At 55.8% G+C, this 24,714-nt stretch overlaps 1 protein-coding gene across 9 annotated transcripts in view; it reads left to right on the forward strand.

Annotated features, from left to right (window-relative positions):
• Bcor (BCL6 corepressor) overlaps nt 1-24,714 on the forward strand; it is a 93,224-nt gene that overhangs the window by 34,624 nt on the left and 33,886 nt on the right. For 5 of the 9 annotated variants that reach the window (XM_048335558.1, XM_048335563.1, XM_048335564.1 and 2 more), the window contains exon 1: nt 14,176-14,925. The exons of 2 other annotated variants lie outside the window; for them this stretch is intronic. The gene's annotated coding sequence lies outside the window, so the exon portion shown is untranslated. 2 more of the 9 variants (XM_048335559.1, XM_048335561.1) reach the window with 2 other exon arrangements.

Here is a 24,714-nt window from a genome sequence, read left to right on the forward strand (position 1 = left end):
GAGCTACATCCCCAACCCTCTCCTTTTGTTTTTACATAAACTGTAACAACTGTGCTTGCATCTGTTTTCCTTGCTTCACCATAGACCCTGGGGGTCGTTCCCTATCAGTACACAGAGCAGACCTTTTCTTTTAAAATAGCTACAAAAGTTCCATTGTGTGCTTTTTGCTGGACATCTCTGTTTGATTGTTTCTAATCCTATGCTATTATATAAACAAAGCAGTATTTAGCCAATAACTTAAAAATAACTTCAAGACTAGCTGATATTTGGAAGTGAACCCAGGCTAAGGGAATGGAAATGCCACAAGGATGTGTACAGCTCTTTCAAGTGCAGCTGTCAGGGAAACATAAGATGGGTTAAGAATGGACATTCTAGCTGGGCGCCAGTGGCTCATGACTGTAATCCTAACTACATGGGAGGGTGAGATCTGAGAACCAAAGTTCGAAGCTAGCCCAAGCAGACGAATTCGAGAGACACTTCAATTAACCAGCAAAAGTACTGGCAGTGATGGTGTGGCTCATGTGGTAGAGTGTCTTGAGCAGGAAATCTAAGTGAGAACAAGAGATCCTGAGTTCAAGCCCCAGTGGAGTTGACATTCTCAGGATGAGAGATGTCTAGTGGCTTATGGCTTTAATCATAAGTACTCAGGCACCTGAGATCTGACATCAAGGTTGGAAGCCAGCTTGGGCAGACAAACCTAAAAGATTTGTATCTTCATTTAATCAATGACAACAACAAAAAGAAGGAAGTGGAGACATGGCTCAAGTGGTAAATAGAGCACCAGCCTTGAGCCAGGAAGTCGAAGGAGAGTGTGAGGCTGAGTTCAAACCTCAGAACCAGCAAGCTAGTGTGCATGCATGTGTGTACGTGTGTACGTGTGCACATGCGCGTGCACACACACTAAAAGGGCTGGGTGTCCATGACTCATGCCTGTCACCCTAGCTACGCAAAAAGCTGAAATCTGAGAACTGAGGTTCAAAGCCAGCCTGGGTAGACAAACTCAAGAAACTCCAATTAATCACCAAAAAGCTGGACATGGAGCCTGTGGCTCAACTAATAGAGTGCCAGCCTTGACCTTAAAAGCTAAAATTCAGTGTCCAAGCTCCCCTGAGTTCAAATCTCAGTACCAGCACTAGATAGATAGATAGTTGCTTCAATCCAAGGTCTGCAATGTGCATTCAAGAAAGTCCCTGGGGCTGGGACCTGAGGCAGTCAAGAAGAGCCTGTTTACAGCAGGTGTACAATGATGACTTAAAACAGCGAAAGGCCCAGTGCTGGCTGTTGTGGGGGCACCAGGGTGATTGCTTGGACACAAGCCTTCCAGAACATTCCACTCCAGCAGGGAAACCAAGCTGTGTCACAGTCAGCTGCAATATTGTTAGAAAGTGGTTGCTTCTGTCATTGAGGTACAGCCCCAAACAACCTTCCCTCCGGGGGACTTGCTGCTGGAGTTTGCTCACTGTTGCTGAGGTTCCCTGGGTTCCAGAGAACATATTAACTAGGGGAGAGGAAAATGATATCTTGCCTGAAATTTGCAGATTTCCCCCACCCATGGTGGGTTTAAATGACATATATGTCCTAGAAGGCTTTATAAAAATTGGAAAGAAATAAAAATCCCAAGAAGAATTTATATTCCTGATGGCTTTGCTGATGGTCTTGTAAACTGTATATTTAATCAAAGACACTCAAATGCCCTTTTTTTAACTATTGAAGAGCCATTTAAATGTCAACATAAGTGATTCCCTCCCAAATACTGATGTTTATACATTACTTCCTCTAATAGACCATAATGACTCATAAGGAGGCATTTCGTGCTTCTAAATTGTAGGCCTATTGAAATATAAATTAAGATGATAAATAATTTGACCTTACCTGAGAGTACTAAGTATTTACATGTGTCAAATACGAAATTACCCTGAATACCAGAGTCCCTAAAAAGGCAGTCTTCCTCTCCTGGTTGAATTCAATAAATAAAACGGGGTTTATAAAAATATCTCTTAGAGTGAGCAAGAGAAAGAGGGGAGAACACACAAAAGATCGGGCTCGGAGACCCGTCCTTTCGGATCCTTCAGACTTCCCCTGGAGGCTGGGAGGGGTCGCGGAGCCCCACCCCGAAACCGAAAGGCGGGTGCAGGCAGCCCCCGCGTGCTTCGCGCTCCCCTCTCCTTCCGCGACACTACTGGAGTTTGAAAACATGGAGTTTCCCTAGGAACTTCGCCAGGCCGAGCTCGCAGCCCTCCCGGGTCCCCGCAGCGGGATTCGCCGAATCGGCGGCGCGGTGCGGCTTCCCCGCCCCCACCTCCCCGGAGGAATCGCTGACCCGGCAGCCACTGGCAGCTCCACAAAATCGCCCAACGGGCTTCACAACCCCAGAAAGCTGCGGGGTTCTCCTGATCTCCGAGACACCCCCACCCGATCCTCCCCCGACCTGGATGGTTAGCAGCCCGGCGCCCTTCTGGGGGCCGGAGCCGACCCCGTCCCTTAAGGCAGTGTTGGTAGCCGCCGGGGCTGCCCTGCTCAGGACTTGGGTCGCCGAACCCTCCGTTCCGGGGAGGAGGGGCCCACCGTGGCGACGGAGGGGGATCAGACCCGGCGGGGCTTCGGCTGGGCGCGCTAGGCGCTCGCGCTAGGGTTTTGTTTTGTTTTGTTTTGAAGCTGGCGTGGGGGGGGGGGGATGGGCTGCACCTTGTCAATGAGAAATTTCCTGTTCGCAAGACTCGGCTTGCAGAGTTTCTGTCCTGCCCTTGAACTGACAAGTGGATCTCGGCTGCGAGAGTCCCCGAGAGTCAATCCAGCCGCGCTAGGCGCGCAAGGGGGTGGGAGTGGAGGCGGGGGCATCGGCGCCGAGGGCCCCGGGAGCCCGGCTGATCGGGGCCGACGCCTGCCCTCCCGGTTCTCGGGCACACCCGTGAGCGCCGAGCCGAGCGGTGACTAATCTGTGGCTCCGGGCCTCTTGGCGCGCAGCCCGGGCTCGCCTCCCGCCCCCTCGCCCCTCCTCCTCCCCCGCCGTCTTCCCGGCCCCGGCGCTCGCGCCGCGGGTCGCGCGATTGCGTTCCCGGGAGTGTGGGAAGCGGGTCGAGGCGGGAGGCTCCAAAGCCCTCTCCAGTCAGCCTCCTTCGACCCGGCCCCAATGTGCGTGTGTTTCCTTCCTCGTAGGCACTTTGATCAGCATTTCCTCCACGCCGCTGAGCTAGAGAGAAATGGGGCTGTTTAACCCCTTGTGTGCCGGCTCCATCGAAGGCGGAGTGGGAGGTTGCTGCTGGGAGACTGATCAAGAGGTGCTAAAATCAGTTTGGAGTCAGTTTGGACCAGTTCAGGCTCCAGGGGGAGCCCAGCCGGATTGGAGAAGCTTGCCCAAGCGCGGCACGCTCTCCTGGGGAGAGCAGGCCGCGAAGCCCGAGGCGGCTCGTTAATGTTGAAGCCCGCCTAGGGGCTGTGTAGTAACCCGACCTGCCCCGCGAGGCGCGGTGCGGGTTTGGAAGGCCCCGCGGGCGGAAGCTTCAAAAGGAGGGACCAAGAGGCCCTGGCGGGACCAGCCTTCACGTACCCTTGTGCACCCTGTTTGGTGGCGGGTGGGCATCCCCAAAGTGGGGGTAAGGAGATTGTGATCCCTCTGCGGACTCGGCTGTGGCCGTCGCCCCTTCCATTGCCCCGGCCTCGCTGGGGAGTTAATGATTGATTTACTGGCTCCGCGAGGCCGGCGCCCTCCCAGCTGTTTGTCCAAACTGGGGAGTTGCTGGCGAGCTGCGCTAAGGCTGTGAACAGGGGGTCCCCTAAGAAGGGGAAGCCGGGCTATCGACGAGAAGGAGCAGCCACTTGATTAGCTCCCACTGGGTAGCTCTAAGTAGTGTCCAGGGCAAACCCGCGGGAGGCCCAGCCTGGGCGAAGGGAGCATTGGGAAGAGCCACATGTAAATGGATTGGCAGCTGGTGATTAGGCCGCCCGGTTTTATGAGTCATAATGGGCCGCCGCCTGGCCCTCAACCTGCTCCTTGTGGACTCGGCGCATTGGGGCCCAGGTCTTGCACCGTTCCCAGCTGCGCGGGGGGCGGGGGGGATGCTGGGGGTAGGAGGGGGCGCCCAAGCGTTGCGCAGGATTTCCTCTCATTCCTCGTAGAAAGCAACACAAACACCCTAAATCAAACCACTCCGACAACCGAAGGCTCCACACAGACACATCAATAAGGATTTCGCCTCCCGCGTTCGAACGTACTGAAACACTTGTCCTATTTTTATGCAAATGACACCACACAAATAGATCTAGCTGGCCCGGGAGAGGGGCGGGAGAAGGAGGGGCGCCGCAGCCCTCAGCCAGGGAGGGGGGGGCGCCCAGCCCGCACCTCGGGGCCCGCGCTGGCTCAGGCACAGTGGTGCTGGCATTGGCCAGGAGGCCCGCCCCGCGTGCTGTGGCTCCTTGCCAGCGCCGCCAAGTCGGCCGCGTCCCCAGGCTGCCTGCAGAGGCGGATTAGGGAAGGAGCGAAGCGAGCCTGTGACTAATCGCGGGGCCTCGGACGGAGCACCAAGGCCATGTGCGACTGACAGGATCGACACTAGCAGAGGACACGGCGACGCCTCGCTTAATTGCAGGCTTAAAAAATTGCCGCCTGAGCAGCTCCGGTGCGAAGAGCCACGGCGTACCCATCGGCCTGGGAGTATGCCGGGGTAGGGGACCCAGATCTTTTTCGCCCTAACAGAGGGAGGTTTGGCGTCTCCTGAATCGAGGTGCCTGGCCCTCTGGTCCCCAACTGTGCAGGGTCTTCCCACTCCGCATACAGATTGAATGTGGCTGAGCCAGTAGAATACGATCCAGCCTGCTTTCCTGTAGAGTTCTCGTTCTCCTCCTCTAACCCTAGATCCATAAAGGAGGGGGCTTTGCAGTGGGGAGTGAGCGATCACACACACAAAAAAAACCTTAAAAAATAAAAGCCACCCTCACTAAACACTTTCTCTTCCCTCTTCCTTTTCCACCGACTGAGATCTAAAACCCAGTGACCAAGAGGAAGCAGAGACTACTAGTCAAGGTTGCAAGGAGCAAGGTCATAAGTGCCCAAAAGTCTGGGCTCACCGACACGCACCCTGGACTGTTGGCCCAAGATCACAGTCTCTGTGGGCCAGACCTTCCTGGAGCGCTTGGGGCCTCTTGGGGTGTGTGCGGGGCTGGCGGGGGTGGGGGGGAGAGAAGCGTCGGCAGGGCAGCTGAGCTGAATGGGGGTGGGGTTAGGAAGGCGGGGTGATGGGGAACACAGCGAAAGAAGTTTCCACCAAGCTCTGGTCTACTGCTGCCAAAATCCCCGGGCCCCTCCCCGCCCGCACTGCCTTCCGTTGCCACCACAAGTTTGGTTTAACGAGAGCTCGGGACAAAAGCAAACGTTTTCTATAGACCCCCGAAAACAAAGGGGGGAAAGAGACGCGCGGGGCCGCGGAGAAGCGGCTGCTAGCGTCATGGTGCCAGGCCGAAAGCAGAGCATTAGAACTGCAAAAGCCGAGCGGGCGGGAGGAAGTGCTAGGCGGGAGGCGGGAGGGAGCGCGGGGAGGGCGGGCGGGGGAGAGGCGCTGCGCCATGTTTCCGTGTCACCCGCCGAGTCGCCAGCGTTGGGCTCGGCCGCCGGCTCCCGCCTGCCTCTGTAACAGCAGAAAGCGTGCGATTAGCAGCCAGACAGGCGGGGACTCCGGGCCCGCGGGGCCGCCGCACACGCCGCCCGCGGCCCGGGCCCGCGCCCCCTCCCGCCCGCCGGGTAATCATCCTCCTCGCTGCAGCGCTGTGTGCACTCTCATTAGAGCAAGGAGGCTTTTCTCCGCGCACTCGCTCGGCTCCCGCTGGCAAAACAACGCCTTCCCTGGCCGGGCCCTGGGCCAGGAGAGTTGGGGAGGGTTGGCTGTGGGGGTGGGGTGCGGAGGTGAGACAGGGCCAGCCACGCAGGTTAGATCGGCCGCAGGATCACCTCGGGGTACAGAGGAGATGGAAGATGGATAGGGTCCATCTTTCCTCACCCACACGGAGTGGCAAAGTCAGAAATCGCTACCAGACTCTAGGTCCCTCTGGGGAAACGGGGAGGAGGTGCTGGTGCCGCCTTGACCTACTCCCGTTCCCCCGCACGAGGCATGAGTGGGACCGAGGGGCAGCTGAGCGGGTGGACTCTAGGAAGGCTCCCAAGACAGGCTTTGCTCTCTCTTGCGAACGAGATCTTAAGGCTAGAAGCTGGATCCCAGGGATTGTGGTCCTCCTAGGGAGATCCGGTGACCGCCCCCCTCCCCTCCCCGCGCAGTAGGCCTACTGGCTTAGGGCAAGGCCTCCCAGAGCGGGTAGGAGATGAGGAAGGCCGAGGTTCTGCTGGCTCGGGGCCCTGAGCTTCGGAGCCCCATTTTCGCTTCCGCGATCTCTACACACAACAGTAGGCAATCTCTCCCAGCACCACGCGCCCAGCTGCAGGGCCCGAGAGCAGGTGTTCCTGCCCGGCCGGAGTGGCGGCTCCGCGCCCCTCCCGTCCCAGCTGCAGGGCTGGGAGAGGAAGAAGGGGACGTGTTTATGGCAGTAGCAGAGGGACCTCTCTTCGGACCGCGAGTAGGGTCCTCTGGGCTTCAGTAGGGGTACCCTGGGGTGCGGATAGTCTCCTAGAGTCTGGAGAGATCGGGGGTGACGTGCGGCCAGCTCTCGTCTGGAACAGCCCTTGGGGGCCAGCGGAGGCCGCTCGGGGCGGCGCGAGGGCTTCCGGTCCCCGTGACTGCGGCGGCGGGGCGGTCGGGAAGTTCCCGGGGCGGCCGCGAGGAGCACCCTCCCCTGGCTGCCGCCGCCGCCGCCGCCGCCGCCGCCGCCGCCGCCGCCGCCGCCGCCGTGCAACGCCCGGAGCGGCGCCCCTAAGAGCCTCTGGGCGTCTGGCAACGCAGCTCTCGATTTGTGCTAGGATCGTGGCTGCGGGGTGGTCCCGACTCAGCCCTGGGTGGGGGTGGGGCTGGGGCCCGGAGACCCCCGCGGGAGCGGCCGCGCGCCTCCCAGCCCCCTCCTCGCCGCCACTGCTGATATGGCGGGCACGTGAAGCGCAGCTCGGCGCCCCGGCGCCAGCCAGGGAGCGGCCTGCCCCGCCGGCTTAGCTTACCCGCGGGTCCAGGAACGCGGAACCGAGCTCAGCCGGGCCCCTCGGAGTCCGATCCGCACCCCCCCCACCTCACCCCACCCCCCAACTCCCTGGGGCCCCCGCATCCTGAGCCTTGGGGCCACGCCAGACGGCACGCCCGAGGGGAACTCGGGTGGACTGTTGGGACGCGTGTGGGCCGTAAGCGAGGCCTGGCTGTCAGCGGATGCCCGCTCGCTAGGCGCTAATACCGCGGCCAGGCTTTTCGGGGAAGGGCTAGAGGTGGGGTTTCCCCACTTGGCGGTTTCAGCTCCCCGGGGACGATCCGGCAGCGGCTGGCCCAGGGCTTTGGGTCTGGCAGCCTGGCCCGGAGGAGGAAGACTCGGGGTGTCTGGCTCCTTGATGCCGACCTCAGATGGAGGTTGAGGGTGGTAAGGAGCTTCAAAGCTCTGAGCCGGTGGCGAACTGGCTTGGTGAGCTTGGCCTGGGGTCCCAGCCTGCCTGGATGTTTGCAATCTGGGGCCAGCAGCTGAGCTAGAGGGAATTTGCAAACGGCCTTGTGGGCCTAGAGTTGGATACCCAAGCCTTCCTGAATAAATACAATCCTGAAATCCCTTAGTGAGATTCGTGTGCGGGGTGAAGGGCAAGGATTTCCAAAACTCCCGGAGAGTCCAGTCCGGCTAAAGAATTCTCGGGTTCTTTTTCTTCATTTACAGAGGCCTGTAAAAATGAGCCGAGTTTCTTATTATTTCGAATTAACAATCACCTCATGTTGACATTGTTATATGACCCTTCCAGATAAAACTACCTGTTTAGTTTCAACATGAGCTTGATGGTGAAACACAAACATCGACCAGTAACTAAGAAGGAAAACACCACTGCGATCTTGGGTTGGATGCAAAATAAATCCTCATCATGCATCCGTGGTTTTATTCAGCCTAATTACACAAGTAATCCTGCCCTCCACGAGAAAGCCTGAAACCCTGCAGTAGAGGTGCGACTTTTCCCGGGTAGCCTCGCCAATGGGGAGGGGGTTGCTAGTGGAGGGGAGGTGAGTTTTAAATGTCACTTCCAAATGAAAATGCTTTCCTTCAGCCTTTTTCTTTTTTTTTGATGCAGTTTTCGAAAGGAGCATTTTTGCGAGATAAGAAGTGACCGATCAAAATCGCTGAGGGGAGGTTGTAAGCAGCCGCTTTGCCCCAGCTTAGCCTTATCTTATCTTTCACACTTGCATGGCAGAAAAAAAAATTGGCTTATCTTTATCCCCACCCCCTTCTCGCCTTAATTGCTAAAAAACACTGGAGTGTTAAACGGGCAGGAAGGAGGTCTCAGGATTGTCAGAATAGGAAGATTAAAAAAAAGTGGGTTCCAGGGTGAGGAAGGGTGGAAGGTTTATTCTTTTCCCCAGGTCTTTCCAGTACACCACAGTGGGCCCAGTTTGGGCCATTAGGCCCTTGACCAGGTCTGTCTGTATGTCTTTCGTTTCTTTCTTTCTTCCTTCCTTTCTTGCTTTCCTTTGCTTTCTTCTTGCTTTCCTTTTTTCAGGAGGGCCTTGATTTGGGCGGCTTCTCTGGGCCTCCGTTTCCCAGCACTGTGTTTATCAACCTCTTTCCCCTTCATCTTTCAAAAACTGGCGGTAGGTCTCTGATTGAGGCCTTCATCCCTCCTCCCCTACACACATTCCCCTTTTGGGGAGGGGGGATGCAAGGCTGGGACGCATAGCCTGCTGGAAATCATTAAAATATATGCGAGTGTCTGCAAACACACACACTTTTAAATCATGGCGTTTCCCCTCCACGCTGGTATATTTAAACTCCAGAGCGAGCTGGATCTCCTCCCTCTCAGTCGTTTGTCTGTGTCACCGACAGGCCGCTAATGGCCGGGCTTCCAGGCGCTGTGCATTATGCATTAGCCTCCTCCCTCCGCCGCACACAGAAGGTTCTGTCAAGCCTCGAAACGCAAACCACCCTGCAGCCCTCCCCCGCGTCCCGCATTCGCGGCCGGGGGCTGTAAGACTGCTAACGCTCTGGCAACGCAGGGCTGAGGAGGGAGAGGGGTGGGCTAGAGGCACAGCAGAGTGAAATGGGGGTGGGTAAAATGTGCCACAGATTAAGCCGTTTGGAATTCCCAGCTCAGCACGAACCCTATCTTAGCTCGGAGCTGCGACCTTCCCAAGACAACCACCCCGTATCACTCTCCCCTGTTCCCGACTTGGGGCCTGGGAAGGGGGTATTTAAAGAGATCCGTGCCCTGTTTTCTTCTGCTGAGCTCTACCCGCCTCCTTCTTGCGGTGGGTGAGGAACTGGAGAACCCTCTGAACCCCACCCCTGACCCTGGGTGGTGCCCTTGGAGAAGGGCTTGGAGTGGTGGGTTTCCACAGGGGTCATGGGAAGTGGGGGAGCTTCGAAGCTGGTGATACAAAATGGCTGGGGCAGGAGGCAGACATGCTTGGTCTCTGGGCGACAAGTTGGGCGTTTAGGCTCCCTTCCCTTCGGTTCCTGCTCACTGCCCCCCAGCTGGGTAAAATATGTGCTGGAGGCGCCTTGCTAAGTAAGCAGTACTGAAGGGGACATGGCGTCCTGGGTTTATCTGCGGGAGCATCCGGCCAGCACAGCCGCTTCAAGGGCTCTTAAACTGGGGGCAGACCAAGCAGGAGTCCGGCTCCCAAAAGCCTCTTGTAAATACGATGTTGCCATTCGATCAACATTCAACCACCCTGTGGCCCTTCCGCGTAGATATGCCTGAAACCTCTTAGTCCAGAGTCCTGACCAGAAATTTGGAGAGATTGTTGCTAAAACCGTGTTGTTTCTGCTCTTTGGGCCTTCTTCCTCCAAACACCCAATAACCAGCTCTCCGAAGGCTCTGCAGAAGAGTTACCCTCTTTTAACTTGGTGAGCCCCAAGACCAGCAGTCTTTTTGCCCTGGAAATCAACTTTTAGATGTTCCCTGGTAAGTAAAATCCTTGGGACAAAAATAGGTCTCCAATTGTTTTTTCTTTTGAATTTTGGAGAAGCAACGGGGTATACATGTTCCGTGCTCGAACTACACATTTTTCAAACAACGCCATTGGGAGCTAGGCACTGGTGGCTCACACTTGTAATCCTAGCTATTCAAAAAGCTGAGATCTGAGGATCATGGTTTGAAGCCAGCCAGGACAGGAAAGTCTGCGAAGACTCTTATCTCCAATTAACCACCAAAAAGCCACCTAGAAGTGAAGTTTTAGCTCAAGTGGTAGAGCGCTAGCCTGGAGAGAAAACAAACAAACAACGGAAGCACAAGAACAGTGCCCAGGTCCTGAGTTCAAGCCCTAAGATTGGCGCACACACAAAAAAAGTGTCATTGGGTAAGCCTGGGAGATTTCCCCCACAAAGTGACTCCAAGACTGTTTGTGTGTTTACAAGTGCCCTGCCCTCCCCAACACACACAATGTTGGGAGCCTAGGGTCTCTCCTAAACCTTACCACAGGATAGAGGGCTTGTCTCCTAGGCCTGGGCATGACTGAGGTATGGAAGAGGCCCTGGCAGGTTTTATTGTCAGCCTGATCTCAAAGGGGCAGGCTTGTTCAGTTGCAGAACCTGGTTAGAATCTGCAGTGGGAGAAAGCCCTGGAGCTTGAGGTCCAGCCCTATGTTATAACCACAGAACCCTTTCACAGAGATGGTGGGGGGAGTGGAGGAGGAGCAGCGCCCCCTCCCCCCTTGCGCTGCTTCATCTCTGAGCACTTATTTCTGTGCCTATTTCTTTATTTTTCAGCTGGCTACAGCAGCCTTGCCTCCCTTGTGTTCCACTAGCTTGCTTGCTCACTCGCCCTCTCCACCTCCTCTGCTTTTATTGAAACCCTCCCCTTGCTGAGTGCCCAGTATAGCTGCCTGACCCCCAGGTCAGCTCCCGAGGGGCTCGTGGGAGGACAGAGGAGGAGGAGGAGGGAACAAGGGGAAGAGCCAGATCGCCTGCACACACGTTACAGACCCCACAGACCCCGTGTGTCCCCAGCTCCTAAAGCGCCTTCCTGAGTGAGAACACATGATGGGACAGCTGCCCTTTGACAGATTTCTTTTTAACCTCTTTTCCTCGGAACCATTCCAATTCATCAGGCCAATAGGTAGAATCCTGCCCTCCTCTCCATTTTAGGACACCTAGGGGAAAAAAATCCACATTTTAATTCCCAGGGAGGCATGAACTCCTCTGCACTCATGCCTCTTAGGATTCTCTTAATAAGATACATTTTAAATCCCACGGAGTTGGAAAAATGGATCCCTAGGAGATGGAAGAGAAACACTTTATAATCCCACCAGCCTGCAGGAGGGTACCTTGGAAGCAAGAGACTCCCCCCCCCCCAAGGGGGAGGGGTAAGTGCTGCAAATGACGTCAAAGGCGAATTTCCTGGCCTGTTTGTCTCCAGCATCAAATTTCTTCCTCAGTCAGCCCTCTCTGCGGCCCCTACTCCTTTACAGCACCCCCCCCCCATTCATTTTAACGCTAGGACCTAAAGTTAGACAAACAGGCCCTTTTGTCTGCAGCCCTGGGAGGCCAGAGGACTCCAAGAGTCAGCCAGCTCCATGCTCCACACAGGATTTTCCGAAAGTTCTGGACAGTCCTCTATACATGACTCGGACTTGGGGGCGGGGGGGGGGGGGAGCAACTTATGTCTGGGAGGAGAGTTGGGAAGATGAGAAGAGGGGAGGAGAGTTGGGAAGATGAGAAGAGGGGAGAGAAGGTGGCTGGGCACTGAGCCAGGGCCTCTGCCTTGGGGCCTAACTGAGCCGGAAGAGCCTGGCACGGCTCCTTGCTCACCCAGGCCAGCTCTCCCGCCCAGCCCACAGCCGCACAGTGTGGCCTAAGCCTGGAACCGCGTTCAGCGAGTTTCTCCACAAATGCCCCACTCCAGCCTTCCGGGTTTATTTTAGGTTTGTTTTTGAATAAAGGAGTCACTTCAAACAGAAACCTTACAACACACAACCAGCGGCCTTTTCTCCAGCTGTGTCTGTAACTTGCATGCGTTCAGTCTAATAATTTTTAATGTCTGGCCCTAAAATGTCTTTATAAAAAATAGCTTTACAGCATAAGAGTCCAGGTGTCTTTCTGCTTGTTACCGGAGATTAAAAAAATGTGTAGGTTAGCTTTCCGAGAGACATTCACCTCCTGAAAGGCCAGGAAGAAAAAGGCATGCATTCCATCCTGTGAGATTGGGCTCTGGAAGCTTCCAGACACTGCTGGGGGGTGAGGGGGGGCACTTGCCTGCCTGTCTTGCATCGGTTGTTACTAGCAGCTTTGGAGCATGAAGATTTAATTCTGCCCGAAGTTTCGGGTTTCAAACGGTAGAGATGTTTCACTTCTGCTTTGAGAAGAGCTGTTTTTATAACTAAAACAGAATGAAAAAAAATTGCACCTAATACCCACCCCACGGTCAGTAGTGGATCTCATTTTTAAAAGGCCAAATATCTGCTAGCTCTAGCTGGGTTTGGCCTTGACCTTGACTTATTAATCAACTTGAGATGCTTTTGATTATTTTTGGCATGGGGACACTACAGGGTATTTTAGAAGTTTCTGCGTGGATTTTATTAGCCACCTCCATTTCGGATTTATAGTCTCATCAAGCCTGAACCATCTTGTCCTTAGGAAGAAGATACCCCACCCCCTTCCCAGTATAAAAAGACCAGACCCCAGCAAGCAGCCCTTTGAGATTGCCTTTGGCCACGATGTTTGAGCCCTCAGTCTGAGTGAGGTTAGGCTTTGAACACCCCACCCCACCCCTCTTTAGGGCTCTCAGCTCGCCCTTGAGGGGCTGGGCTCAGGGAGGTGGGAATCTCACTTCTCCGATTCTCCCCTCCCGCCTGCCTCCCCCCCCCCTCTCCTCCCGCGCCGCGCCGGGTGCGCGTTGGAGAAGCTCAATACATGTCAATTGAATTGAACTGCTGCGGGCGCAAGCTGTATGCCGCCGCCGAGCAACGATCAGCACGACGTTACCGAGTGGAAATTTATGGGCCGACGGTGTAAGCCAAAAGTTGCTCCCTGCCAAGGAAAATAAAACGCGGGAGATAATCTCCCGGGGCCGAGGTGAGGGACCAGGGCAGACCCCTCCAACCACCTGAGGCGGACCATGAAATACTCGAGAATTGGGAGAAAAACAGGCGGATCCTCGCTTTCTTACGGCCCCCTCCCCCCACTGTCCCCTGGTGCCACCAAGAGTTACCCCTCCCCCTCCTCCAAACAATTCTCACAGAATTGAAATGTCCAAGGAAATCGGGCACAGACTTGGGGCGCACCGGCCACTCTCGCCCTGGGTGGTGTTTTCAGGTAGCTCTGGACACTGAAACGGGAAGAAACTCTTCCGTGAAGAAGAGGCGATCTGGGATCGGGGTGGGTGCGGACACACACTGTTAGGTTCTGCTGGACTGGGTCTTGGAGAGGACGCGAGGCCGAGAGAGCGCAGCGCTGGTGGCGAAAACCGACAGTGGCGGCTGCCACTGGGGTTTGACAGCTTTGGCTGAGCGAAGTGCGAGGCGCTTTATGGTAATTGCGGTCCTCCACCACTGGCCTTCTGGGTAGCCAGGGGAGTCTCGGCGCGCGGCTGGGAAAGCTGCCCCCGCCGTCCCCCCACCCCCACCCCCATCCCCTGGGCTCCGGATCTGCTGGCTGCCCTCGCCGCCGCCGCCCAAGTCGGTCTCCAGGACGTGCGCCCAGGCTCGGCGTGGCGTGTGCAGCTAACTCAGGCCGGAGCTGGGGAGGAGACAGCCGGAGACGGGGGGAGGGGGGGCACCCAGGTGGTCCGGGGTTCAGACAGTGGGGCTAAAACACGTCCGGCTGGGAATAGATGACGGCAAGGGAAACTCGCTCAAACCTTTCATGGGGAATCACCCCTCCCGAAACCCCACCGCGGAGGCGCCGCAGCGGAGGGTGATCGGAGACTAGGGGAGCTCAAACTTGCGAGAGCTGGAGGCGGCGGCGGGCGGGCGGCTGTCGCCCGAGCGCTGCGCCTGCGGGGGGAGGGGAGGCGGCTGCTGGGAGGGAGGGAGGAAGGGCGGGCGGAGGGAGGGGGAGGAGGAAGAGGAGGGAACGAGGGAGGGGGGACGCGCTGGGATCGCGGCGTGCGGCGGCAGACGGAGCCCGGGCTCCCAGCAGCAAGGTGAGGCGGAGCTGCGCTCCTGGGTGAACGCGGGCGGAGCTCCGCGGCTGCGGGGGAGACTGCGATCGAGAGCGGGAGCGAGGCGGACAGCGGAGGGGGAGCCCGCGAGCCGCCGGGCGGAAAGCCCAAGCCGCGCTGTCGCCGCGCAGGGACGACTTGGCCAACACACTCACACACACACACACACACACATACACACACACACACCCAGCCCGAGCGGGCGCTCGCGGCGAACCGTCAACATGGCGCTGGGGCTCTTGCCCGAGCGCGGGCGGCAGCGGCGGCGCGGGAGCTGCTGAGCCTGGCCGAGCCCAGTCCAGCTGCGGGAACCCAGAAGATCGCGTGGAGCTGTCGCCACCTGCCCTGAGGCTCCGATCCCGCTCCGCTCCGCCCCGCCCCACCCCCACGCGGCCCTGAGCCCACCCCTCCACTGGGCCGACCCCGAGGGCAGCCGGCTGGCAGCAGACGGCGAGGGAGGCGAGCGAGAACGGCGCCTGGAGCGGGCTGCGGGCAGCCGGGGACGGCAAACTTTGCTGCTCGCCGCGCTTCCCCGGTCCGGCTCCTTCTCCGCTCGTTAACTTAGCCCTCCCTCCCCCACCCCAACCCTGCACACCTCTCCCGATCTACCCAGCCGCCCCCCGCTCCTTTTCGCCGCCTCGACTCTGCTCGAAGGAAAACTTCAAAGCGTCGGATCGAAAGCTCCCAGCCTGCTCCCCGATTGGGGATTTCAGGTCAGTGCCGGGGAGCACCTTTTCCCGGGGAGGCCGCAAGCGGGCTTGGCGGGTGGCGGGCGCCTGCGATCGACCCCCTTCCCCCGTGGCCCCCCGCCCGCCGCGGGTTTCTTCGACTCTTCGCGTCCCCCGCAATGGATTTGCCTGGCGCTTTAGCTGCCTTGCTCGCTTTCGTTTTTATTTCATAGCTGTAAGTTATTAGGAATGCAGTCAACCTAAGCGGCCCCGCGTGGGCATGGGGGGGGACGCAGCGAGGGGCCTGCTGTTTGCCGGGGGGGGGGGCGCCTGGAGGAGATCGGGGAGTTCGGCGAGTGGAAGTTTGCAGCCTTGTGTGTGTCTGCGCGGGAGCGCGGTCGCCGCTGAGCGCCGGGAGTCAGGCGCGGGGTGTGGGGGGGTGGGGTGGGGGAGAACTGGGCTGGAAGCTGGAAAGCTCGGCTCGGCGTTAGCCTCCCTAGCAGGAAGGGGAGGGCGGCGGGTTCCCGTCTGCTTTCTTTTTCGACTCGGGAAAGAACTGTAAAAAAAAAAAAAAAATCAGCCGCCGCCTCGTCTCGCCTCTCCGGGGGCCGGTCGTTCTTCCAAGTGGAACGACAGCGTGTGCGTGCGCGAGGGTGTGTGGCGGGCGCCTCGGGCCGAGCCGAGCTCGCCCTGCTGCCGCCGCGCAACTAAAGGGGAGTCCCGGCTTTTTTTTTTTTTTTTCCCTTGGCTTGCCCCAAAGCTCGCATCACGTGGATTTGAAAAAAATAATAAAAACTACTAGGAAATCGTGCAGAGGCTGAGGTTCGGACTCCGCGGGTCCGCCCGCTCGCCAGGTCAGACGCTTTGTTTTATAAATGTTCTTTGAAAATTGCTGTGAGCTACTCTCTCCCCCTCCCCTTCCCCCCTACAGTGTGGGGGTTGGCTTTAAGTTCGGAACCCCCCCAGGGGTGGGTGTAGATTGCTGGTGTGGTAGCGGGAAGGGAGGGGGGTGGCGAGACCTGGGCTCTCCGCTGGGCAGCGGGGAGTCTGGTGGGAAGCCTTGATGGGCGTGTGAAAGTCTACGGCCGGAGGAAGTTGCTCCCACTCCCCAGGGCTGTGGGATCCAAGGGTCGGGGCGAAGAGGAACTTGCGCACCGGGGCGCGATCCTAGACAGAAGCGGGGAGGGGTGAGGCGCGGTGGCGCCGCGGGGCCCGCGCTTGGATCGGGAGGGAGGCTGCGCTGCAGAGCCTCCGCTAACTCGGGGGCTCGGGGCGGCGGCGAGCGCCTGCTGTTTACGACGGGAGCCTTGGGGCGCCGTGTATGGAGTTGGACGACTCGTGGCACATGTGGCTCGGACGGACTTCCCGCGGCCGCAACGCTCCTGGGGGTACGTACCCCGATCGCGAAGACTACCGACGCTGGGCGAGGCTTAATTTGCTGTTAATGAATCTTTTCCAGAAAGTCCGCGATCTCCAGCTAGAGCCTGTGAGTGCCCGCGCGCGAGGGCGCGCGCGGCCGGCGTCTACCGAGTGGGGGTTGGGGAGCGGATGGAAAGGCGAAGAAGGAAGGAGGAGGGTTATGTGTATTTAAAAACAAACCTTAAAAAGAAACTGGCGCGCTTCAAATTGGTATTCGTACAGCTTCGATGCGTCTAGACTAAGACAGCCCGGGGTTTTTCTGTGTGGTTTCCTACCTTTTCTCTAGTGGAGGATAGGCGTAGGGTGTTGTATTTGGTGCTAAGGGTAGCCCCTTGGAGAAAAATCCTCAAGACGGCCGAGGAGTAAAACGGAGGAGGAAATGGCCCACCCCAGAAGGTGGTGGGTGGTGAGCACAGACAGTCGGGTATTTCTAGCCATCTGACTGTGGCATCTTTCCTGTGGCACTGGAAAAGGACACCGGTGGCCGAAATCTTGCGAGGTGCTGAATTCGGTTTTTGCCAACAGAATTGCTTATGTGGAAGGTATTTTAATTGTTGGCCTCAAAGACTGCCCTGTACGTGGACACTTGGAGAAATATGCTTGCTTCTCTATCCCTTCCCATTCCGCCTCCGACCTGTTATCTGGTCTTGGGCTTTGCAGTTTGGGTTCTCGTGTTTTATTTTGGGCACGATTTTGCCGCGTAGGGGAAGGGGGAGGGAGACGATCGTTAATATGCGGTCCAGGTTTAATCCGGGGCTGGCCTTCACCGTGCCGGTAGACGCTGCCACGCACACCAATTGCCTTGGGGTGCTCGGGGCGGGCGGGCGAGGGGGGGGGCGCACGGGGTTTCAGACGCCGGGCGTTCGGCCGGTAGGTCGGGCTAGGGCTCTGCCGGCCCCAGCGCTGTCCTTTGAGGCGCTGTCACCAGTAGGTGACTGAGAGTTAATTAGGAAGTGTTCTCTGGATCAATGGGCCGCACAGCTCATTAGCGATTCTCTCCAGCCCTTTGCAGGGCCGGCCTGGCCTCCGCCTCCCACACAGGCCGGGGCCCCGCGGTCCCAACTGCGGGGAGCGCCACTGGGAAATGGGGAGGGGCGGGCAGTGAGGGACCACGGGGAGGCCAGTGTAACTTTGCGGGGCGGCGCGTTTAGTGCGGCGCCGCCAGGCCCGCGCAGCCCGCTCTTTTCTTCCTGCTCGCGGTGGCCTCCTCTGTGTCTTTAACTCGCTCCCGCTCGCGTCGCTGCCTGGCTGCTCCTCCCCGCCTCCCTCGCCTATCTCTTGTTCTCGAAGCACGACGCCTGTGCTCCCCGCCCAGTTTGGGATTAGACAAGATAAAAATAGGACTGCCCAGCGAGCAGAGCTGTGACTGTGCCCCAGCAGCCGGGCTGGTGAAGAGCGCAGGAGACCGGGGCTCCGAAGGACCCCGCGGGGCGTTCGGGCGCCAGGTCTTGTAGAACCCCTCCTGCCCCCACCCCGCAGGCGCCGTCACGCTCCTCGGGCTGTGTCCGCTGTGAACCGTGCGGGTCAGGGGACCTGGACCGGGTCTCCGCGCTCTCGCGGGTGTTGTTGGTGTGCGGGTGATAGATCGGTCTAGACAGGCATGCAGGCTCCCTCCCGGCTGAAGGACGGGGGGGGGGACGGGGGGAAGTGCAGTGGAGTCGACCGCAGACTCGCGTGAACAGCGAGTGAGCGAGCTAGCTTGTCCAGCGAGCGAGCTGGGTGGAAGGAAGGCTGCCCGGGGTTTCTCTTAACCCTTTCAAGGGCCGTAGAGATAGTGTGAAAGGGAGAGGGTGGGTCATGAGTCTAGTAGGAATGACTGAGGATACAGTAGCCCGTAGAGGCAGGCAATCTAGGCCTAGGGTTTTCCTCTCTGTCTCCTTCCTCCCCCTTCCCCCCCTGTTTGTGTGCGCGCGTGCGTGTGCACACGCACGCGCGTGTGGTCACATCCTGGCTCATAGGGCTTGATTTCATACACAAACCAGAAAGCACTCTGCTCAGGCTATCTAGCTTACCGAATACTTCTCAGTGGGGGAGCTATGAACACACACAATGGGCACCCCCTCATTCATTTAAGCAACTGAGCCTATGGGATGAACATGTGTTCCCAGGAAGAATTTTATTTTTCCTACTTAAAGTAAGGGAAGATCTGGGTAGAGCTTGTGACCCAGACTGCTGCAGACTAAGGACCTGAGCCTAAAATATCAAGCTAGTATGTGCAGGTATGTGTTGGAGAGAGCAGAGCAGTCCTTGTCTATAAATAAACACTTAGCTGTGAACTTGTGGGGGAGTTAGAATCAGATATGTGCAAGGAGACAGACTCCAACTAGGAGTTGGTCTGGACACTGTTATGAGATCCATCATTTGTATACACATATGGGGCTAATATTGAATTGGTTTGAAAATTTAATACAACTCTGTAGACGTTAGTCTAGTTCTTTCCAGAGCTTGAAATTGGTGGGTGGGTTCCCCTATACATAAATAACTTACTAACATTCCAAGTCTTCCCTCCTACCCCTTCAACCTTTTTTGTGGTCTTAAGGGATCTTCTGTTTACATCTGAACTTCAAACCCTAACTGGTCTGGCCTGAGAATGAGCCACATAGGTAAAGCAAAGGTCTGGTGCCGTTGGGAGGGAGGTATGTACGTGTTCCAAGGTCTCAGATTAAGATGTGCCCCTGAATGACATGTGCTGAGACAAATCGAGACACTTGGGCTCCAATGTCCTAATGGGACAAGAGATACATACGAGATAAAGAACTGGCCAAGAGGAATGTAAATATGGGCATGCAAATACAGAGATATACACTAATATTTGAAGAAAAATCCCACCCTTTGTTGGACAGAATTTTGTTAAGTGTGTTCCAGAGACAACAAACAAACAAAAAGCCCCTTTCAAGGTATGAAGAGGGTCACTTGGAAACACAAAAGCACTCATAAGCATATAGCTATGCCTAGGCAGGCTGTACTTGGCCAAGACTTCCTCCCCAGCCAGAGACGATGGGTAGGATGCATGGACCACACAACTACGTTGGCGTGCATTTGCCAGGAAATGTCTTTGACTAGACAGACGGAAAGGGCCAGGCTAGTCCACCAAAAGATTGAAGGCCCTCTGTTAACTAGGATTGCTTTTGGTCAGTTTCTGCTCTCTGGAAGAACGTGATGGCGTATGGCTGAAGCAGACAAAAGTTCTGATGAGATATTTGGAGCTCTTAAATGGCTGAACTGTGAGGGAGGAAAAAAAAAAGGAGCTTGCTACTTTGGTTGAGAGGAATGGCTATGTATCACTGGGGTGCCCTTGGCTAAGTGAGGCAGGGCTTTGGTGATCTGGGAGAGACAGCGGAAAGTACTGTGGCCTTTGGGAGACATAAAGAGAGGGAAAGCATGCTTTCATTTTGGTATGCTTTACTTTTTAAAAAAAAATAACTTTTTTTTTTCATCTGGAGGAGACCATGCTGGGCTTGCCTGTGTTGGGTGGATTAGCCGGCGCCTCGGTGACCCTAGACACGCACGTAAACTCTGGCTAGGGTTTAGTTTGCCCGAGGCGTCGATTTGCTTCGGTCCCTCTTTGTCTAAGCCCAGCCGGGAATTCCAGCTTTTATTGGGAAGACCGCACTTGGGTGGAGTCCGGATCGGGTGGGGCTAGGCTGGGCGCGAGGACTGAGGCCTGAGGAGACCGCAGGGCCACCTCCACCTTGGGAGCGGCTGGCAGCCCCTGAAGACACTTACCCTGGTGGTTCCTTGAAGTGCAAAGGGCCTAGTGACCTAGCCTCATGCAAGGGGGCAGGAAGGAGGGCTTGGATTCACTTCAGCTGTCTCACCCCAACTCTCCCCTTCAGATCTGGAGTTCAGATGGCCCTTTGTAAGCCCTCAGGGTCACATTTCTACCCCCGGGGCCACTATCCGGACCTAGGGAACTCTGCTCCCACAGAGGTGCTTGAGCCCTGGAATCCCTATGGCCCCTTCTGGTTGGAGCCTGATGGGGTGGGGCTCTCTCCTGACTACATTGGGTAGGCCTCAGCAGGACACTGCCTGCCCCCTACCTCTTTGCCAGTGTTAATGGCCAACAGGATTCCAGTTTGTTTGCTGAGCCCAGCTGTGCTGCTGAGGTCTTAGTGTGGGAGCCAGCGGAGCTCTGCTAAAGTGTGTCGCCTCCTCCGTGGTGGCTGAATTCGAGGGACCACTTGGTCCAGGAAGGGCATGGATCTCTAACCCTGCCCAATGGCTTCTTCTGCATGCTTTCCAACATTCTCATAAGGAATGGATATCTGATTTTCTTTTTGGTAGGGTAGGAGTGTATTAATAGCCCTCTTCTGTGACATTTCTGTAAAAGGTGTCCTTTTTGGACACATGCTCGTTCACTTTCACTGTTCCCAGTAGAGAGTCTCAGGGACGGTTTGGTTATTCTTTATTTATTTTAGAGCTCTTGTCCCCAGCCAGCACCCATAGTCTGGGCCGGAGAGTCCACTCAGGGAAGATCCTGACAGCATAAAATATAATTTGTGATCTAAAAGACAGTTTCCAGTATAATCTCATTATGCACCACAGACTCCCGGTGTTATTTTGTGGAAGGCGGACAATGATCAATTTACATTGACCCGGGGCTGGGCGAGCTTTTAGATGGTAATTGCCATATTGATTTGCATGCAAAAAGGAGACCTGCTAAAATTAAAGACCGGAAGCTAAATTAAACTAAATTTATTGTCTAGGTGCAAACCCGGAGAACTGATGGGGGTGGGATGGGGGAGTCTGGTCAGGTTGCCTGGGGCCGAGCAGGTAAGAGGCTCGGGAGCTTGCTTCCGGTGCTCACAACTTGGGAACTCTTTGCTTTTGATAATTTAAAATGGGGGGGAGGGGCACGTGTGCAGGGAAAAGTTATAAAAGTTATTACTACAGCAGTGAAAGCACTGGGGGCTTTTCCAGTCCTTGTGAGGGAGTGGGGAGTTTTATAGGATTTGGGGGTGCCCTCCCCCGCACCATTTCCGGCACTCGACACCCACCCCCACCCCTGCCGCCGCCATTTCTATTGTTCGGTTGGGATGTTAGTATTCCTGCGAGGGCCACTGAAAACTCTTGTACCCAAAGGGTAAAAAAGAGGGGAGAAAACAGCCCTTCCTTCCCGCTTTCCCCCTTTCCCTCGCTCCCTTTCCAGAGTGATTGTTGTTCCCCTCCCAGCTCTTCCAAGAGAACCAAACGCGCGCACACACGCGAGGCCTGGCCGGGAGGCCCACGAGGCATCTTCGGGGCTGCGAGGTCCCCTGGTCGGTTGGACAGCGACGGCGATGGCTTCTTCCTTTGGAGAAGCCCCCCGCTGGCTCCTAAGTACCCCAGGAGTTCCAAAGTAGACCCAAGGGCTGGGGGAGGCGCGTCTTCCGGGGGCTCATCTGGCTGTGGGGGGGACGGGTGTGGGCTGGCAAAGCGGCGGGTGGGCTTCTAAAAAGGATTGGGAAGCCCTGTCGGAGTTGGGTGGAGGGGGAGGGTTTGGAAACTCAGCTCGCTCGCCAAGGCTGGAAAGTTTAAAAAAGAAACAAGAAAGCCACTTGCGGAGGGCTGGCCCCGAGCCAGGGACAGCCGGGCCCGGGCTCCCGGGCCGCAGGGCCCGTTCTGCTGCGGAGCCGGGGAAAGCAGCCCGCGCAGGGCGGTTGTGGCCCGATGTCTCTGCCGATCTGGCTTCACTCGGCGGAAGATGGAACCTTTGACGACGTCAGGTGTGGAAGTTACTAGAGCATTTGAGCAGCCCAGAGCCTGGAGCACGCCGAGTAAATGGGAGAGAAGGTGAGGAGGGGATTTTAGGCCCAGTATTTCTCCGAGGAAAGAAAGGTTGGGGAAAAGATGCCACCTCCCCCACCCCCAACGTGCCTCACTTTTTGAGGCCTACCTAGCATCTTGAAGGTTTCTTGGCTTATACCTCTCCCATTTGCCTTGGTTCCTTAGCGATTCTCTCGCTCTCGCCCTCCCTCCCCCCCTCTCCCTTCCTCCCCCCCTCTCTTCCTCCCCCCCCCCTTTTTTTCTTTTTGGGAGCATGTGCTTGGACTCATCTTGGGTACTCATTTTTGAACTTTTTCTTCTCAAGGCTGGTGCTTTACCACTTCAGCCACAGCCCCCACTTCCGGCTTTCTGGTGTTAATTGGAGGCAAGAGTCTCATAGAGTTTACTATCCTGGCTAGCTTCGAACCTTGACCCTCACATCTCAGTAACCATCAGTGCTCAGCTGCTTTAGGGGTTTTCATTTAAGCCCGAGGAGAGGTAGGTGTAGGAGTTCCTTACAAAGAAGGGTTCTTGCTCTGTCTATATAATTTGATTTATTGCTTTGTGTGGCAAGACTAGGGCTGTAAGCCTAGTCCTCCTATCTCTACTCAGCACTTTTCCCTGGGCCTGTGAGGACCTGGCCCACCTACTACTACCGCTGCTATATTACAGGCTAGCAGAAGGAAATTTTTGGCCTCGTTTGGACCATGGCTTGACCCCAGGGTGTTACAGTGTAGAGAGATTGTAGGATGGAGGGGAAAATTGTAAAAGGTTTTGGGGACTCCCAGAGATAGTCTTAATGGGTGTTGGACAAACCTGGCTTGCGGCTTACTGTAGACCCAGTTACACAGGTGTTACATTCTGTCTTCTTGCCCCATAGTCAGGTAGATAAGGCCTAAGAAGCTGTTCATACTTCTTTGACAAGACAGTGTGTGAAAAAAGCAATTTCAAATGGCACAATTAGACCGATAATTGGCTCCTCTCCGAAACTCCAGGACTGAGTTTGACCATGGCCCATTTTTAACTAGCTGTGTGACCTTGGGGGGCAAGTTATTTATGGCCTCTGAGCTTTGGTAACTTACTTCATTTGTAAGACTGGGAATAATTATCCACCTTTAGGATCAAAGACAACACTTGGCACATAGTAGGCCTGGAGGAGTAATTGCTTTGAAAGAGTGGGCATACCTATATTCCTGTGAGTTACATGACCATTCTTCCACTGCCCCCACACTCTGAAAGGCCGCCCCTCCCTCCCCCAGCTGCTAGGCCAGTATCCCCAGACCTGGGTCTGCCTCTGTGTGTTTCTCCTTTGTTACAATTCTTTGCATTCTGCCTTTTAAAAGATTCCATATGAAGGGACTTGGATTGTTTTTTTTTTTTTTTTTTCTTTTCCCCTCCCTAAGTAAGATCATTAGATGGTTAGGAATTGATTCCAGAACCGGTATCTAGGTGCCCTTTAGCAAATCTTCCCGTCATTATTTCCGAGGAGGAGACAGGACCAGGAGGGGAGAGACCTGACTGACCCAGTTGGAAGAGGTGAGAGGTGGCCCACTGCTGGGGCCAGAGGTTATGTGGTTTGTTTGATAGGGATTAAGTCCGGATGTTATGAGGGCTCAGTGTGGTTTTCAATAAAGTCGGCCAGGGATTGCTTCTTTTATATCGATATGTATTTTTTTTTTCTAAATTACTAGCATGAGAAGAAAACCAGACCTGTATGGATCCAGGCCGGTAGTAAGCTACTGTGATCAGGTTTCCTACTCACTCCCAGAGGGGAAGTCAGCATTTGATTGAAGCTACACTTGGTTCTTGACTCTCAAGGGATGCCTGCTCTGAAACAGGAGCCCTCCCCACCCTTCCTTTCTCTCTTCTACTCCCCCTTCCCCTTCTTTCCCTAAAAGCCTTTGTGCTGAAAGAGCTTCAGTAGGCACGAATCCCTGCTCCCTCTCGAAAGAATGCCTTACAGCCTTTGCTGACATTGGTTTGTGAGCGGTAGGTTTTACCAGGCCAGCAGTTTCGCCCCATTTTAGCTCACTATTTTAGAGGTAGAGTGTATGGACAGGATAGGCTTAACTGTGATGATTGCCACGGTGTGTAGACTAGCCCTGCCTGGAATCTGAAGATGCCTTAACCTTTGCCCTTGGGGACTGGGGGGGGGGGGGCAGGTGGGGAGCTTGAGGACTGTTCTTGAGGGGAGTCTGTTTTCTACAGCCAGAGAAGCTGAGGGTGGCGGCAGGTAATGGAAGAGTGTTCCAGCTTTTGGGTCTGATTTTAAACTTGGTTTAATTGGAGAAAGTCCTAAGCATTTCACAGTTCTGTACAAAATGAAAACTTGAAATAGCTCGAGGCCTACGTCATTTAGGAAAGAATAAATGCAGTATAGAAATGTCCAAACGATGTAAATCCTGGCATTGTCCACCCTCCCATAAACATATGACAAGTGCAAAGGCATTTCCAGTCAAAACACCCCTGGACCCAACAGCCTCCATCATTTGTATTTATTATTTTATTAACAAGTCTTTTTACATAGCACATAACTGGCTCTCAGACCGCATTGCAATGTGACTCTTTGCAGACTAGGGTGGAAGATGGGTGGGGGTTGGGAGGCGCGTAGTCTTATCTAGAAGCGCTAGCTGGGAAAATTTCTCTAGACCTGGTGGAGGGGTGGTGGTG

The sequence above is a fragment of the Perognathus longimembris genome, chromosome 28 (genome assembly GCF_023159225.1).
Source record: "Perognathus longimembris pacificus isolate PPM17 chromosome 28, ASM2315922v1, whole genome shotgun sequence".
NCBI classification, from domain to species: domain Eukaryota; kingdom Metazoa; phylum Chordata; class Mammalia; order Rodentia; family Heteromyidae; genus Perognathus; species Perognathus longimembris.